The sequence below is a fragment of the Chiloscyllium plagiosum genome, unplaced genomic scaffold (assembly GCF_037043375.1).
Source record: "Chiloscyllium plagiosum isolate Xiang-an unplaced genomic scaffold, Cpla_swu_hap1 HiC_scaffold_11, whole genome shotgun sequence".
Lineage (NCBI taxonomy): Eukaryota > Metazoa > Chordata > Chondrichthyes > Orectolobiformes > Hemiscylliidae > Chiloscyllium > Chiloscyllium plagiosum.
In genome coordinates, this window is record NW_028270149.1 from 71,772,033 (window position 1) to 71,791,563 (window position 19,531).

Consider the following 19,531-nt stretch of genomic DNA (forward strand, 5'->3'; position numbering starts at 1 on the left):
AATTCTCAAAATGGAGTCACAGTTTTGGTGGTGGGGGGGGGGTGTAGTTTAGGAAGCACTTCTTAAATGCATCAAAACTATTTGTCTCATCTGTTTGTTGTAGGCAATGTCATGAGCGAAGTCTGGAAAAACTCAGCAGATAAGGCTGCATCTGTGGAGAGAAAGCAGAATTAGTGTTTTGGGTCCAATAAGCCGCCTTCAGGTCTTGCATTTTGGAAAGTTAAATTAAGGTCAGAGTTTCATGGTGAACGGCAGGACCTTAAAGGGGTGTACTGGAACAGAATAATTTTGGATTTCAGGTGCACTGTTCTCTGAAAGTGGAGTCACAGACAGGACAGTGAAGATGGCTTTTAGCACACAAGCCTTTAAATCGGTCAGGGCATTGAGTATAGAAGTTAGGAAGTTATGTTGCAGTTATACAGGACGTTGGTGAGGCTGTATTTAGAGTACATAGAACCTCGATTATCTGAACGAGATGGGCAGGGAGCTTTTTTGGATATTTGATTGATTGATTATTCGAACTATCTGATTGTAAACAAGCGGTAATTTGAGTGTCGGTTATCCGGTAATGTGTGCCATAATGCCGGTTAACTGAGTTGCCTAATGCAGTTTTTAATGGGACCCTGAGACCTTGCTCAGATAATCCATGTTGTACTGTATTGTGTTCAGTTTTGGTCACCTTGTTAAATGAAGGATGTTATTAACCTGGATAAGACCCAGGGAGAGAGTGCAGAAGAAATTTACAAGGATGTTGCCAGGATAAAGGGTCTGAATTATAGGGAGAGGTTGGACAAGCTAGGACATTTTTCTTTCGAGCGCAGGAGAAAGAGAGGAACTTTTTATAGAAGTGTATATGATCATGAGAGGCATGGATAGGGTGAATGCACTTCGTCTTCTTCCCAGGGTTGGGGATTCGAGGACTAGGGGGCATCAGTTTAAGGTTAGAGGGGAAAGAATAAAAGGGAATCTGAGGAGCAGCTTTTTTTTAAAACACAGAGGGTGGTACGCATATGGAATGAGCTGCCAGCAGAAGTGGTTGATGTGTGTACATTAATGACCTTTTAAAAGGCATTTGGACAAATACATAGATAGGAAAAGGATTAGAAGGATATGGGCCAAGTGCAGGGAAATAGGATTGGCATGGATGGACATTTGGTCGGTATGAACCAATTTGGGCCAAAAAGGGCCTGTCTCTATAAGACTCTGACTCTAATAATTCTGAAGAATACAATTCAATTGTACAATACGATACAATTCAAAACAGCATAGGAACAGGCCCTTTGGCCCACTAAGCCTGCGCCGATTCTTAACCCTTAAGACATTAGCTCTGCTTTCTTTGCGCTGATGCTGTCTGACCTGCTGCGTTTTTCCAGCAATTTCAGATACTTGTTTCTGATTTCCAGCAACTGCAGTTTTTTTTTAATCTGAGAAGTCTCTGTATTTTCACATTTTGTGAAGCACAGAGCAGACTGCACACCATTCTATCTGCTTAAATAATGTTTGTTTTTCAGCTTCACCATTTTACTTAATGTTTGGAATGATTTTGCAACTGTGAAAACTTGATAAATCTAGATCTGTCCAAAGATTCCTTTTATTCTCTGCTTTCATCATTTCTTTGATATACAAGCTTGATTCGGTTTTGATTTAACACACAGATTGATGTGCCAGGAGTTAAGAATAGTTCTTGTATTCATAAGCTTTTTGTGACTTCTGTAACCAACTAATGCTGCACTTATTGCAATGTATTAATTTATTTTTGGATAAAGCAGGCAGTAAATTTACTCAATAAATTGGGATGCGGGGGGTGACCAGGTGATGCAAATCCAGACAAAATAACTTTTACCCTGACATTGTTTCCTGGCTTTAGACACAGGAGCTGGTGTACGGGAGAAGGATTCACATTTTTTGGATCATTGGAAGCTGTTTTGGGGTAGCACTGACCTGTACAAGAAGGATGGATTGCACCTAAATTGGAAGGGGACTAATATACTGGCAGGGAGATTTGCTAGACCTGCTCGGGAGGATTTAAACTTGTAAGGTGGTGGGGTGGGACCCAGGGAGATAGTGAGGCAAGATTTCAATCTGAGACTGGCACAGTTGAGAACAAAGGAGAGTCAAGCAGTCAGAGCAGGCAGGGACAAAGCAGAACAAGGTTGGATTGATAAATTAACTTATTTATTTCAATGCAAGAGGCCTTACAGGGAAGGCAGATGAACTCAGGGCATGATTAGGAACATGGGACTGGATATCGTAGCAATTATAGAAACGTTCGTCAGGGATGGACAGGACTGGCAGCTTAATATTCCAGGATACAAATGCTACAGGAAGGACAGAAAGGGAGGCAAGAGAGGAGGAAGAGGAAGGCGGGTGGTTGGCATTTTTGATAAGGGATAGCATTACAGCTGTACTTATGGAGGATATTCCCGGAAATACAATCCGGGGAAGTTATTTGGGTGGAACTGAGAAATAAGAAAGGTAAGATCACCTTATTGTGATTGTATTACAGACCCCCTAATAGTCAGAAGGAAATAGAGAAACAAATATGTAAGGAGATTTCAGCTATCTGTAAGAATAATCGGATGGTTATGGTAGGGGATTTTAACTTTCCAAACATAGACTGGGACTGCCATAGTGTTAGGCGTTGAGATGGAAAGGAATTTGTCTATTCAGTATGTGGATGTACCTACTAGAGAAGGTGCAAAACTTGACCTACTTTTAGGAAATAAGGCAGGGCAGGTGACTGAGGTGTCAGTGGGGGAGCACTTTGGGGCCAGCGACCATAATTCTATTAGTTTTAAAATAGTGATGGAAAAGGATAGACCAGGTCTAAAAGTTGAAGTTCTAAATTGGAGAAAGGCCAAGTTTGATGGTATTAGGCAAGAACTTTCAAAAGCTGATTTGGCGCAGATAAAGGGACAGCTGAAAAATGGGAAGCCTTCAGAAAGGAGATAACAAGAATCCAGAGAAAGTATATTCCTGTCAGGGTGAAAGGGAAGGCTGGTAGGTATAGGAAATGCTGGATGACTAAAGAAATTGAGGGTTTGGTTCAGAAAAAGAAAGAAGCATATGTAAGGTAGAAACAGGATAGATCAAGTGAATCCTTAGAAGAGTATAAAGGAAGTAGGAGTATACTTAAGATGGAAATCAGGAGGGCAAAAAGGGGACATGAGATATCTTTGGCAAATAGAATTAAGGAGAATCCAAAGGGTTTTTACAAATACATTAAGGACAAAAGGGTAACTAGGGAGAGAATAGGGCCCCTCAAAGATCAACAAGCGGGACTTAGTGTGAAGCCGCAGGAGATGGGGCAGATACTAAACGAGTATTTTGCATCAGTATTTACTGTGGAAAAGAACATGGAAGATATAGAACATAGGGAAATAAATGGTGACATCTTGAAAAATGTCCACATTACAGAGGAGGAAGTACTGAATGTCTTGAAACACATTAAAGTGTATAAATCCCAGGACCTGATCAAGTGTACCTTAGAACTCTGTGGGAAGCTCTGGAAGTGATTGCTGGGCCTCTTGCTGAGATATTTGTATCATCGATAATCACAGATAAGGTGCCGGAAGACTAGAGGTTGGCAAACGTGCCACTGGAACTATAGACCGGTGAGCCTGACCTCAGTGGTGGGCAAGTTGTTGGAGGGAATCCTGAGGGACAGGATGTACATGTACTTGGAAAGGCAAGGACTGATTAGGGATAGTCCACATGGCTTTGTGCATGGGAAATCATGTCTCACAAATTTGATTGAGAGTTTTGAAGAAGTAACAAAGAGGATTGATGAGGGCAGAGTGGTAAATGTGATCTATTAGGATTTCAGGAAGGGGTTCGACAAGGTTCCATATGGGAGACTGGTTAGGAAGGATAGATCTCACGGAATACTGGGAGAACTAGCCATTTAGATACAGAACTGGCTCAAAAGTTAGAAGACAGAGGGTGGTGGTGGAGGGTTGTTTTCAGACTAGAGGCCTGTGACCAGTGGAGTGCTACAAGGATTGGTGCTGGGTCCACTACTTTTCATCATTTACAAAGATTATTTGGATGTGAGCACAAGAGGCGTAGTTAGTTAGTTTGCAGATGACACCAAAATTGTAGTGGACAGTGAAGAAGGTTATCTCAGATGACAACAGGATCTTGATCAGATGGGCCAATGGGCTGAGAAGTGGCAGATGGAGTTTAATTTAGATTAATGCGAGGTGCTGCATTTTGGGAAAGCAAATCTTAGCAGGACTTATACACTTAATGGTAAGGTCCTAGGGAGTGTTGCTGAACAAAGAGACCTTGGAGTGCAGGTTCACAGCTCCTTGAAAGTGGAGTCGCAGGTAGATAGGATAGTGAAGGCAGCGTTTGGTATGCTTTCCTTTATTGGTCAGAGTATTGAGTACAGGAGTTGGGAGGTCATGTTGTGGTTGTACAGGACATTGGTTAGGCCACTGTTGGAATATTGCGTGCAATTCTGGTCTCCTTCCTATTGGAAAGATGTTGTGAAACTTGAAAGGGTTCAGAAAAGATTTATAAGGTGTTTGCAGGGTTGGAGGATTTGAGCTATTGGAAGAGGTTGAATAGGCTGGGGTTATTTTCCCTGGAACATTGGAGGCTGAGGGGTGTCCTTATAGAGATTTATAAAATCATAAGGGGCATGGGTTGGATAAATAGACAAAAGGTCTTTTCCCGGGGTTGGGGGAATCCCAGAACTAGAGAACATAAGTTAAGGGTGAGAGAAGAAAGATATAAGAGAGAACTAAGGGGCAACATTTTCACACAGAGGTTGGTACATGTGTGGAATGAGCTGCCCGAGGAAGTGGCTAGTACAATTGCAACATTTAAAAGGCATTTGGATAGGTATATGAATAGGAAAGGTTTGGAGGGATATGGGCTAGATGCTGGCAGGTGAGACTAGATTGGGTTGGGATATCTGTTCGACATGGATGAGTTTGACTGAAGGCTGTTTCTGTGCTGTACATCTCTATGACTCTGTGACATGCTTGACAATATACTTGTATTTTTAATAAATAATTTTCCTCTTAAAAACACATTCTGAACAAGGCTTACTGGCCCTGAAATGTTAATTCTGTTTCCCTGGCTGCAGACCTGCTGAGTCTCCAGTGGTTTCTGTTTGTTTCAGTTTTCTAACATCCACAATTCTATGTTTTATTTACATGAATGAAACAATCACTCTCTCTCTCTCACTCTCACTCTCACATACACACACTCCCCCTTTGTATATCACTACCATAGTCTGTAGTTTGTTATTTCTTCCTATGTCTCCTTTGCGGCTGTGTCTCTCAGTGAGAGACTGCAAGGTGAGCATTTTGTCATTAAAGCAGTATATTGTCTGGTTTGGTTGCATCCAAGTATAAATCGCAGCTCAGAACTATTGTGGTCCAAACCTTTGCCATTTTAAGTCATGTAACAGCAATAATCCAGTTCCATAAAATGCACTTCCCCCTGAGAATAATGATTGTCTGTGACCAAGAAAAAGATCTTTTCTGATCCCTCACATATACTATACCATTTAATTTCATGAGAAATGAAGACAATGGGCCAGATGTTCCAATTATTGTCAGAACAAGTTTAATTGACTGCAATCCACTTAAAATTACTTACTTCTGTGTCCCAAATGCATCCATCAGAGGAAGCTGGAGAGAAACATACCCTGTCAGGAGCAGCATTGCAAGCCAAGATTAATCTAACTTCACACATCTGCTGCTGTATTTTGAAAATTAATTGTTTAATTTAAATTTGACAGACGTTTAGGAATGGTAAGTGAGAGGACAGATTGCCAGGTGGCAAGAAAAGAGGAACGTCTTCAGACACAGGAGAATTGCCAGTTGAAAATTTTAATTACCTGGGCAACTACTTCAGAGTCAGCTGCTAAGTCCCAATCTGGTTTAGACTGCTGCAATGGCTATCTGCTCATTGGAATACCTGAATTGATATATTACCAATGTTAAAGTTAGCCTGAAACAAAATAGCATCTTTACAACTTTTGAATGTGAAGATCGTGTTTTGGATCACACAGTGGGTAACCTTTTAACATATGGCCTAGGAGCAGGAGTAGGTCATCTGGCCCCTCGAGCCTGCTCCGCCATCCAATATGATCGTGGCTGATTTTTCCATGGACTCAGCTCCACTTACCCACCCTTGCACTCTGTCCCTTAATTTCTTTATTGTTCAAAAGAAAAACTCTTATCTTTGCTTTAAAAATGTTTACTGAAGTAGCATCAACTACTTCACTGGGCAGGGAATTCTATAGATTTACAACCCTCTGGGTGAAAAAGTTCCTTCTCAATTCAGTCCTCAATCTGCTCCCCCTAATTCTAAGGCTTTGCCCTCTTCTCCTAGTGTCCCCTGTCAGTGGAAACATCCTCTCCATGTCTATCTTATCTTTTATCTTCATTTTATAGGTTTCTGAATTTCAATGAATATATTTCCAGTCTACTCAGTCTCTCCTCATAAGCCAACCCCTGAAGTCCAGAATCAACCTAGTGAACCCCCTCTGTACCACCTCCAGTGCCAGTGCATCCTTTCTGAAGTAAGGAGACCAAAGCTGCACCCAGTACTCCAGATGTGACCTCACCAGCACCCTGTACAGCTGCAACATAACCTCACTGCCTTTAAACTCAATTCCTTCAGCAGTGAAGGACAAAATTCCATTTGTCTTCCTAATTACCTATTGTACCTGCAGACCAACCCTCTATGATTCATGCACAATAACACCTAGGTCCCTTTGCAGAGCAGCATGCTGCAACTTTTTACCATTCAAGTAATAGTCCTTTTTACTGTTATTCCTACCAAAATGGATGACTTATATTAATTAACATTGTATTCCATCTGCCAGTCCTTTGCCCACTCGCTTAAAGTATCTATATCCCTCTGCAAAGTTTCACAGTCCTCTGCACACTTTGCTCTGCCACTCATCTTAGTGTCATCTGCAAACTTTCACACCATACATGTAGTCCCCAACTCCAAATCATAGACAAAAATTGTGAATAATTGCGCTCCCAACACTGATCCCTGAGGTACACCACCAACCAGAATAGCACTCATTTATTCCCACTCTTTGCTTCCTGTTAGTCAACCAATCCTTTGTCCATGCTAAAACTTTACGCATAATGCCATGCATCTTTATCTTAAGCAGCAGCCTCTTGTGTGGCACCTTGACGAAGGCCATTTGGAAATCTAGGTACACCACATCTACTGGGTCCCTGTTGTCCACCTTGCTTGTAATGTCTTCATAGAATTCCAAAAGATTTGTTAAGCATGACCTGCCCTTCATGAACCCATGCTGAGTCAGCCCAGTAGGACAATTTCTATATGGATGCCTTGCTATTTCTTCCTTGATAATAGACTCAAGCATCTTCCCCACTACAGAGGTTAAGCTAACTGGTCTATAATTCCCCATCTTTTGTCTACCTCCCTTTTTAAACAGTGGCATCACATTTGCTGTTTTCCAAACTGCTTGAACTGCTCCAGCGTCCAGAGCCCAGAGAGTCAACCTGCGGGTCTTAGCGAGGAATTTTAAAGCAGATAGATTTGTAATGTTGAATGTTCAATGTGCACTGTGTGTTCACTAGCACAATTCACTCTGCCAACATTTATTGAAATCGGCAACTCATTTTTACATCTATGTGAGAATAGATCTGAGATTATATTGAATTTCTGAAGTGGTTTTGAATCAATGGAAGCTGGCATCATGCCTTGTTTAGCTGAGTCAATTGTCAGAAGGAAGTTTGGAGACTCTGGGGATCTGATGGAGCGACATAATTGTCAGATGTTCAACATGAATTCTTCGATCATGTGAAGCAACTAGAAACTGATTTATATCCCCTGTGCTGTGCTCATATTTGAAGTGTCTCTTTGAAGTAATTCAAACTTGTGCTGAATTAATACAAAAAAAATAAAATGAGACAAGTTAATGGCACAAATTAAAACATGGAATGTCATTGCTAACACTGGGATCTTGTTGAGAGTCAGGATTGGCAGGTCAATATTCCTGGATAAGGTTTTCAGGCAAGACAGGGAAGAAGGTAACAGAGGAGAGGGTGTTGCAATATTGAGGGGAGATCTCAGAAACCTACACAATTCTAACAGGGCTAGACAGGATGCAGGATGGATGTTCCTGATAGTGGAGGAGTCCAGAACCTGGGTCAGCTTATAGGACTGAGATGAGGAGAAATCTCTTCACCCAGAGATAGTGAGAATTCACTATCAGAGGAAATGGTTGAGAGCAAAACATTGTGGTTTCAAGAAGGAGGTAGATATAGCTCTTGTGGCCAAAGAGATCAAAAGGTATGGAGGAAGGAAGGGATTAGGACATTGAACTTGATGATCAGCCATGATCATATTGAATGATGGAACAAGGTGGATGGGATGAATGGCCTACTCTTGCCCTTCAATGCTCCTAAGCTGCTTTGATCAGGGAATCAGTTTACATGAATGGGGAAGGATGGCATCTTAGAAAGTTCCTCAAATGAAACCCTATGGGTAGAATTTAAAATCCAAAACAGACAGTCACTTTACTGGGAGTGTACTACAGGCCCCCTAACAGTCTGAGAGAATAGAGCACATTTGTGGACAAAATTCCGAGAAGTATCAAAGTCATAGGTAGTGATAGCAAGGGGATTCCCAACATTAATTGAGGTAGTCATAGTGTGAAAGGATTGGAGGGAGCAGAACTTTTAAAATGCTTTCAGGACAGCTTTTAAAGTCAATGCAAAGCAGGCCCTACAAGAGAGCACAAGTCCCCTGCACTTCAGATAATGAATGTCGAGCAAGTGATTGAAGTAACAGCAAGCAACATTTTCTAGGCAGAGGCTGTAATTCTATTAGATTCAAATCATTATGGAAAAGGAGAAGGAAGGGTCTGAAGTTAAAGGTCTAAATTTGAGGAAGGGCTGATTTTAATAGGATCAGGTATCATTTCGTCAGTATGGGACCAAGGGAGCAGGTACATTTAGATAAATTGGTGTCAAAGCATCAGGACACATTCTAGACAGAAACAGGGAGAATACAGGGCTAATATTTCCAAGAAATACAAAAAGAGTAGGACCAACAAACCCTGAGCCTGGATATCAAGACATATACAGAGTGGATAAAGAGAAAAAAGGGAAACTTTGGGATTACATCGAGGGCCGACAGCAGAAGGCCTTGAGTGGGACAGAATACATGAGGAGGAAATTTATAAAGGAAATTAGGAAAGCAAAAAGGGCGGCATGAAAGAGTAATGGCAGGTAAAATAAAGGAAAGTTTGAAGTTAATTTACAAGTATATTAAGGTTAAAAGGATAACTAGGCAAAGAGTCCCAATACAGACCACATTGTAATTTGTGCATGGAGCTAAATTATGTCAGTAGGGTTCTAAATGATTGTGCTGTATCGGTGTTTACTAGTAAGAGAGATAATGTGGGCATAGGATTCGGGGTGTGTGGTTTAGTTAAATAAATTAGCATAAATAGAGGAAGTTCTGAGTGGTCCTGCAGGCTTAAAAGCAGATAAATCTCAAGTGCTGAATGAAATATATCCCCAAATGTTGAGAGAAGGTCAGGGAGGAAATTCCTCCCTGGCCACAGGAGATGTTCCAGAGGATTGAAGGACAGCCAATGTGGTCCCATTATCCAAGAAGAGAACAAGGGATAAAGCAGGAGACCTCAGGCCAGTCTGTCTAACCTCAGTGGTGGGAAAATTCTGAGGAAAAGAATTCATCTGCACTTGAGAGGCAGGGATCAATCAAGAATAATCCAGTTGGGTTTGTTAAGGGGAGGCCATGTCTGACCAATTTGTTTGAATGATTTGAAGAAGTGACCAGGCTTTTGATAAGGTCCTGCCAGGTAGATTAATAGTGAAAGTAAAAGCTAATGGAATCCAAGGGAGGTTTGGCAAATAGAATCCAGAGTTGGCTGATTGGTAGGAAGCAGAGGGTGACGGTCAAGGGTTTTTTCTGTGACTGGAAGCCTGTGGTCTGTTGGAGTTCTCCAGAGATCAGTGTTGGGGCCCTTGTTGTTTGTGATATATATAAATGATTTGGGTTGGAATGTAGATGAGTCAATCACTAAGTTTGGGGATGATATGAAGATTAATGGAATGGTAATTAATAAGGAGAATAGTCTTACATAACAGGAAGGTACAGATGAGTTGGTTGGATGGGCTGATCAGTGGTGAATGGAATTCAAACTGGATAATTGTGAAGTGATGTACTTGGGTAGTACAAATAGGACAAGGTAGTACTTGATGAATGGTGGGAACAATCATTGTCAGGGCATATTCAAAAGTTTGGGGATCCAACAACTGGACATAACTGCGTACCATCTGCAGACCCATGGCATTTTGGAGCGATATCACCAGATTCTCAAAACTATGATCAAAGCTTACTGTTTTGAGTGTCAAATAGACTGGGGCAAAAAGTTAAATTTTCTCTGATTTGTGACCAGAGATTCTCCAAATGACCCATTCTCACTGATTATAGGTAAATTGTTAAGTTTGAAAAATGAATCCCCCACATTAGAGTATGTAACCACATTTTTCAGAAGGTTAACAGTTGTGCAGGGACATCTGAAAATTTCATAAAACAAAATTAAACAGTGGACAAATAAACATACAACAATTCGAAATTTCAAAGCAGGAGATGGTGTTTCGATATTATTTCCTTTACACGGCATGCCACTAAAATAAAGTTCAGTGGTCCCTACAATATGCATTAAAAGGGTTAGTTATCTAACTTACTTAATTGATACTTCTGATCTTGGGTAAAAAGAATTGATTATGTTGTGAACAAGTTGTGAGTGCAGCAGAGGAAGCTAAAAGAAAGAGGATGAGAGCAAAACAGAAATGGATAATGCCAAAGTGAACTTCCTGCTATTAGACTAACAAAATGAAGATATTAGAGAATACAGACACTCTTCATACCTGGAGAAAGATCAATAGGGACATATAATGCAATTACTCAGGAAGTACAAAGAAGCACCCTCGCACATATGCAACCCTACACACACAGTCTCTCTCTCTCTCTCTCTCTCTCAAAGCAGCAGTAGCTTCTGCTCCAATCACAGTCTTGTAGTAATTTCTCACAGTTCAGCAAATGGCAGAGTGCTAAAGACTGCTTCTGATTTTTGGGTTGAGTTGTGGATTCAGGCTGCTTTTCAATTCTGATTATTTATTAAAGACCAAACATTTTGCTGCCTTCTGCAATGCAGCCCCCATGCCCCATCCCTACTAACATTAAATCTTGCCACTTTGCCATTGAACCTAATGGGAGGTGATCTTGCATGTCCCAATGAGATCTTGAGGGGACTTCATCGAATCACAGAATCCCTACAAGTCCATGCAAACCCTCCAAACAGCAACTCACTTAGACCCATCTCCCTCCCTTTCCCTGTATATCTGTATTTCCCATGACTAACAAACCTAACCTGCACATCCCTGAACACCATGAGCAATTTGGCATGGCTAATTCACCTAAACTGCACATCTTTGGATTGTGGGGGGAAACTGGAGCACCTTGGGGGAAAAGAGCGGATTCTGTAAGATAGTTTCTCCCACTAGGGGAAATAAGCACAAGGGAAGTTTTAAAATTAAATAGTTCCTCCCATTTGAGATGGAAATGGGAGAAAATGTTTTCTCAAAGAGCTTCCGGCCTATGAAATTCTGGAGGCTGGGTCATTGAATATTTTGAAGGCTGGCAGATAGATTCTTTATGGACAAGGGAGTCAAAGGATAATGAAGGCAGATAGGAAGGTAGACCTGAGATCAGTTGTGATTTTATTATATGGTGGTACAGACTGGCCTAATCTTCCTAAATTATATGCTCAAAATGTATTTCAGTTGAAAAGTGTGGTGCTGGAAAAGCACAGCCGGTCAGGCACCATCCGAGGAGCAGGAGAGTCGACATTTCAAGTATAAACCCTTCATCAGGAAGAGGAGGAGCTCATGCCCAAAACGTTGATCCTCCTGCTCCTCGGATGCTGCCTGACCTGCTGTGCTTTTCCTGCACCACACTCTCGACTCTAATCTCCAGCATCTGCAGTCCTCACTTTCTCCCTCAAATGTATTTTATCCAAGCTATATCTCCTCTGGCAGTGTAATTCTCCCTCGGATCTGCAGCAGAATGTCAGCTTGGATTCTTTGAAGCAAGAACTGAGCCCACATCCTTCCAACTCAAAAACAAGCAAGTGGTCAGGTACAGAAATTGCAGCTCTCTCTCCCCGACCACAACAGTTATTGTACCGTATCTATACAAAAATCAAGCTATTCTGCACTTATCAATAGTTTCAATTTTGTTACAAACTGAAACAGCAAGCATGTCCAGAATCTTTGTGAATTAGATTGGAGTTTCTCTGGTACAAGCAATATTGCATGACTTGCACAGTAAATACTTAAGTAGCTATTTCATCAGTTCAGTTTCCTAAAATGCATCTTGTTTACTCAACTGCAAATTTAGTCATGTTTCTAACAATGACCGACAGATGTTTAAAAAAAAATTGTAACTCTATCTGACTTCCTATGAAGTCAGGGTATCCTGAACCTTTTTCCAGATCAGGAAACACATTTGAAATTTAGTCACTATTGTAATGTGGGAATATTTGGGAACAACATTATCCGCAGCAATATGTCACCAACAGCAGCTAATTAGCAGCCAGGTAATCAGATTAAACCACGAATGGCTGGGGCGTAAATATTGGCTAGCACACCAGGGAAGACTGTCAAAGATTTATTTGCCAGGACCCTGTTGTAACTTGCATGACAGCAAGGTGGAAATTAATTTGCATAATGCTAGTGGCACGTTGGAAACCATGTTGATTCCCTGAGATAGGCAGGGTGTTGATTTTATGGCTTTTGTGATCACAGTTACAGAGCATAGGGAGCCAGCGATTTGTAGAAATTTTTGAATAGTTTGTTAAGTAGTGGTTTAAATATGATGTATTAGTTAGTGAGATAAAGTATACCACCAGGACACATCACTGATCCCAAAGCTGTTCTGCCAAATGCAGTAGCAGCGTTCACACTCCACATCCCAGATGATCCGCAATCTATTGTGGAAGTGTTTGTTGGCAGCCATTGTTGTTTTTCTGGTCTTCCCTCATGATGTTGGCTTGTCCTTCTGCTCTTACTCAGCCGCCTCATTCCTCAGCAAGTCCTGTTGCTATCCATTACTTTTGGGAGAAAGTGGGGGTGCAGTGGTGGCCATCTCAGTTGTATCAATTGTCTGAACCTTTTCGGCCAGGCAACTGCTTACGACTGTTGTCACCTGCTCCACCTCCACTTGAAGGAGAGTTGTTATTTCCTTTTAAGAACAAAACCATCTTATTTTCAAAGAGCCAAAAAAGAAACTGCAGGTGCAGGAATCCAAAGTGAACAGGCAGGAAGCTGGAGGAATACAGCAAGCCAGGCTGCATCAGGAGGTGGAGAAGTTGACGTTTCGGGCCTAACCCTTCTTCAGGGTTGGGGATGGGTGTAGGAGGGAGCTGCAGATGAGGGGAGGCTGGGACACGGGAGTGGGGATAGGTGAAGACAGGTAGAGGGTACAACCTGGTTGGTCAATGGGGGGAATGAATCTGGTTGGTGACAGGGAGGAGTGGAAGGGAGGGAGAGGGGCTGAGAAGGGAGTCAGGGGATGGGAAAAGGAGGTTATTTGAAATTGGAGAACTCAATTTTGAGAACTCTGGGCTGGAGGCTGCCCAGGCAGATGAAGTGTTGTTCCTCAAATTTGCAGTTTGGTTCATCATAGGAATTGAGGAGGCCAAGGATGGTCATGTCGGAAAGGGGAATTAAAATGGGCAGTGACTGGGAAGTCCAGCCGGCCCCTGCAGGCCTGGCTGAGATGCTCAGTGAACCGTTCCCCAAGTTTCGGCTCTGTCTCCTCAATGTATAAAGACCACATCGGGAGCAACTAGGTTGGAGGAGAGGCAGGTGAACCTCAGTCTCTGTCTCACCTGGAAGGACTGTTTGAGGCCCTGGATGGAGGTGAGGGGGTGGTATGCTGGCAGGTTTTGCATTTTTCTGGTTGCAGGGGAAGGTACCTGGGGGTTTGGGAGTAGGGAAGAGTGGTGCAAACCAAGGACTTTCAAAGGGAATGGTCCTTGTGGCAGAGGGTGGTGGGAAGGGAAAAATGTTTTTGGTAGTGAGGTCTAATTGGAGTTGGATGAAGTGTTTAAGGATGATGTGGTGGATACAGGGACTGGTGGTTTGAAAGGGGGAGTCTGTCTTTATTGCTTTGGGGTGGGGGAAGGAGCTGTTCAGAGCAGCGTGGTGGAGGGCTGTCTGGATGACAAGGGTGAGGGGGGGACAAAGGGAGAAGCACATTGTTTGAAATAGGTGAACATCTGGGTTGCCCGTGAGTGGAATGTCTCCTCATCTAAGCAGATGCGGTGGAGGTGGAGGAATTAGGAGAATAGTATGGAGTTCTTGCAGGATACTGGGTAGGAGGAGGTGTAGTCCAGGTAGTCCAGATAAAATTACAAATGTTAGTTGAATGGGCTTCGTGACCTCCGTGTTTTTCATCATTCTTCCCATATGTTAGAATTTTCGAACATTCTTAAATGAAATCTCATGCTGCACTGTAAATACTCAGACATTTTTGTTTTTAAAGGACCTAAGTTTCCAAAATGTGGCATTTGGCAAAAATATTAATATTACTGAAGAACACATCCTGGACAACAATTAGCCTCATGACAGCATTTATTCAGTAAACACTGTTGACTGCAAATTCATCAGCTAGCACGTAGTGTCCTGGAAGCTCTGAAGTGAAAGGAGGTGGTCGATCCAGTCAGATAGTTCCCTAAACAGACTGTCAAAGTGGTTTTTTTTTAAAATGGTGTCACATTGCCAGAACTTACAAACAAGCACCAATTCACAGCGGCCCTTTCCAGCACATCTTCCTGTCTTCCCAGAATCTCACCCTCCTCCACATATTACCCTTGAAGTGGCTGTGACGGGGAAGAGACCATGACATTGTGGAATGTGCTTTCACAAACACGAGCCTGAGAGAGAGAGTAGTGATATGTTCTGTTCTGTTGCGTTTGCTTCCGGGCATCTGTGAGACATGGGATTCATACGACCAAACGGGAAAAAGGCCATTCAGCTTCTTGTGCCTGCACCTCATTCAGTAAGCGCGTGGTTGATTTGCTTGCTTTAACTTTACCATTCCCTCCTACCCCCAATAACCATTTCACTTCCCATACATCTCTCTGGCTCCACTTGAATAACTAGAAGAAAAAGTGAACACTGCAGATGCTGGAGATTCAGAGTCAAAGAGTGTGATGCTGGAAAAGCACAGCTGGTCAGGCAGCATCCAAGGAGCAGGAGAGTCAACGTTTCGGGCATAAGCCCTTCATCAGGAATATTGAGGGATTTGAAGGGGGCTGAGAGATAAATAAGAGGATGGGGATGGGGCTGTGGGAAAGGTAGCTGTGAAATGTGAAGCGGATAGGTGGGAAGGAAGATGGACAGGTAGGACTATTCAAGAGGGCAGTGATGAGTTGGAGGTTTGGATCTGGGGTGAGGTGGGGGGGTGGGGTGTGGTGGAGACGACATTTGGAAACTAGTGAAGTCAATGTTGATGCTGTGTGGTTGGTGGGTCCTAAGGCAGAAGATGAGGCATACTTCCTCCAGGCATTGGGTGGCCAGAATTTGGTGGAGGAGGTGGCCCAGGGCTTGCATGTCCTTGGCAGAGTGGGATGGGGGGCTAGGGAAGTTGAAGTGGTCGGCCATAGGATTGTGGGATTGTTTGATGCATGCATCCCAGAAACGCTCTGTGAATTGCTGTCCCTGTCTCCCCTGATGTAATTGAGACCACATTGAGCGCAAAGGACACAATTAATGAGGTTTTTGGATTTGCAAGAAGATCTCTGCTGGCCGTGGAAGGATCCTTTGGGGCATTGGACAGAGGTGGGGGGTGGGGGGAGAAGAAAGGTGTGGGCACAGGATTTACATCTTAAGGTGGCAAGGGAAGGTACCGGGAGTGGAGGGTGGGTTGGTAGGGGATCTAATGAGGGAGCTGTGGAGGGAATGGTATCTGTGAAATGCAGATAGGGGTGGGGAGAGAAATATATCTCTGGAGGTGGGGTCTGACTGTGGGTGGCAGAAATGGTGAAGGATAATGTGCTGGATCCAGAGATTAGAGGGTTGGAAGGTGAGGACCAGGAGTTCTATCCTTGTTGAGGTTGGAGGGGTGGGGTTCTAGGGTGGAGATGCAGATATTGGAGGAGATGCTCTGGAGGCCATTGTTGATCACGTGGGAGGGGAAATTGCAGTCCTTGAAATAGCAAGCCATCTGGAATGTCCTGGAGTGGAATTGCTCCTCTTGGGAGGTGTAGTCCAGGTAGCTGTGGGAGTCAGTGGGTTTGAAAGAAATGTCTGGTTTGAGTCAGTCACCAGAAATAGAGGCAGAGAGGTCCAGGAATGAGAGGGAGGTGCCCAAGATGGACCGTGTGAACTTAAGGTCAAGGTAGAAGGTGATGGTGAAGTTGATCAACTATTCAACCTCCTCGGGGGAGCACAAAGTGGTAGCGGAGGAGAAAGGTGGAGAATGGTTCCGGTATAACTGTGGTAGATGGACTATTCCACGTATCCTTCAAAGAGGCAGGCATGGTTGGGGTCCCTGAAATATTGACTCTCCTGCTCCTCAGATGCTGCCTGACCTTCTTCCAGTGCCACACTTTTTGACTCTACTTTAATAACCACAACTTTACCATCGTTTCACAATGGTGAGAGAAAATAATCCCCATCTCTAAAGACTGGTGAACGAACTGCATAGAGGTCAGTATCCTGTTACCAAGTCCCCCCTTTATTTACACGCAAATAGTTGTTGACACTGATCCAGCTCCCTCAAAGCTAGCTCTCAGAATGAACAAAGTCTATGTCATTCCTGTTCAGAAAAATTGCAATTTGTACTGGTTAAAATAAAACAAACAGTTAACAAAGCAGTTTACAAGAAACAGCAATTTACAGGGGGAAAGGATGGCAAAGCCAGACCCCAAACCCCACCGAACAACCAGTTCACAGGGGAAAAAAAAGAGGATGAACGTCAAATCCCACTTTACATTACCAAGAGGGAAACAGTAAACGCAATCACATACAGTCAGACAGTCGGATAAACAGAACAATAAAATAATGCATATATCATAGACACCCCTGGCAACCCAGCATACCACTCATCCCTCCCACCTTACGGCCACTCAAAGGCAGCCTGACCCTACACCCCTCCCAGCTCTCAATCCGCCCTGACACACCTTCTGGCCACTCTAGGACAGCCCGCCCTGGTACCTGCCCGGGGCAATAGTGCTGAGGATGGACTACCCACCTTCCAGCTCTCGTCTGCCTCAATGTACCACTGGCTCTCGCCCATCCCGACGCGCCATCTGGCCTGTGGACTGCCTTGACATACCTTCTAGCCAACTCTAGGACATCCATGGGATGACAGTGCACTGAGTAGCCAACAAGCCTTCCGGATCACGGCCTGCTCCTACACAGTTTCTGGCTCTCACCTGCTCCGACATACCTTCTGGGCACCTCTAGGACAGCCCATCCCGATTACCACTTCTTGGGACAACAGTGCTCAGAACAGCCGACCCACCTTCTGGCTCTTAGGGCACCCTAACTACCTTCAGGTCCACAGGGCAGCCTACCCACCCTCCAGCTCTCAGGGTGGCAGCTTTTGGGATGACCTAGAAGCCTCCCAGCAAGGCTTGCCAGACCAGGGACACTCAAGTCAGTGCAGGTGATAAACTCAACAAGGGACAAAATAGAGTTAATTATCAACAAGCAGTATCTTCTGGTACACACAGTCGATTACCATAAAACAGTTCTCTTCAAAATGTAGAGTCAATTCCCAGGAACAGAGTTCACTCCAGTATACAAAATGCGTTGTCAGAAATAGAGTCCCCTCCAATATGCAGAGTCCATTGCCATGGACAAAGTCCACAACTGAGGGCAGAGTCCACTCCTGAAGCAGCAAATGCACACCCCACAGCACACACAAAAAAAAGCGTTCAGTCCTCAGAAAGGCCTGGCCCATCCATAGAGAACCAGGCCCACTCACAGGAACACAGTACATTGTAAAGGTGCGTTAACGTACAGGGATTTGGTCCACTCCCAAACTCCAGGGCAGAGCAAAAGGGCTCACCTCCAAGCATGCACGCACACACACACAGTCTTTACAGAGACCTCGTCACCCAGCTCATCTGGAAAGGTGCATTTTCTCAAAGGGGCCCAGTTCAAACACCAAAAAAATGAAAACTAATTCACAAAACAAAGAAAACCAGAGTACAAGAGCTAAGCCCTGCCACAAAAAAATCAACATTTCTCTTCTACTTTGAGAAAAGGACAGAAGAGTAACATACAGGCTGTAACCAGCCAGTGAAACAACAGTTCCCTAATGAGAACTGAAGCATACCAGAAACACGTTGACTGGGTAGATCAGACAGTTTAGAAATCAGTCCTCAATAAAAGCAATACCAGTTTACTAACTGACAATATAATTCAGTCAGTTCAGAAATCAGGTTCTCCCCCCCCAAAAAAGGCAGAAACCAACAGCAGCAGTAACACACTTACTGTGGCCCAGCCAGCACAGAGTCAGTCCCCTAAACTGAGGAGATTCTAAATCTCCTGGTTAGGTGTTATTCCCTCCCCCCTTTTTAAAAAAAAATTATTAATCAGTGCAAAATATAGTTAACAGTAAACAGAAAGCAACAGTTCACAAAAACCACTATATACAGGGGAAAGGGCAGCAAAGCCAAACCCCAAAGTTCAACCAGTTTTCAAGGAGATAAGGACAAACCTCAAATCCCACTTCCATTCATCACAAAAATAACAGTAAAAAACACAGGCAAGACAGTGAAATCATATCAGAAACAGTACGTAGAACACATACCCAATATAGCTGTTTAAAAAAAAAGACACCGATCCACACAACATAATGATCAGACTGTCTTGCAGGACAGTAAGTCATTGGCCTTCCGGCCTCTGGCCGCCCTGCGTACTGACTGGACTACCCCAGGCCGCTTTCCTATGAGCTGGTTGTCGGCCTTCCTGTCTCTGGCCACTTTGCGTACTGACTGAACCTCCCCAGCCTACTTTCCTCTGGGGCAGACTATAGCCACTGGCTCCTGGTCACCCCGCGTACTAACCAAACCACCCAGACCTGTTTCCCTACAGTTGGGCTGTTGGTCTTCCAGCACCCGGCCACGCCATGTACTGACCCTTTCTCCTGGCCAGTGTTCCTACAGACCGGCCATCAGCTGTTCAGCTCCCAGCCACCCTGCGCACTGACTGATCCTTCCCCGGTCGGCCTTCCTATGGGCTGCTGCCGGCTGTCTGGCTCAGCCTGCCCGCGTACTGACTGGCCTGCTGTATGCCGACTTTCCTGCGAGGATGCTGTCATTTGTCTGACCTTGCCCGCCCCGCGTACTAACAGGCTCCTCCCGGCCTGTTTTCCTCTAGGCTGGTCATCCATCCTCCAGTTCCCAGTCAGCCTGCGTATTAGCTGCCCCTCATCTGAGCAGCTTTCCTATGGGCACCCTGTTGGCTGCCTA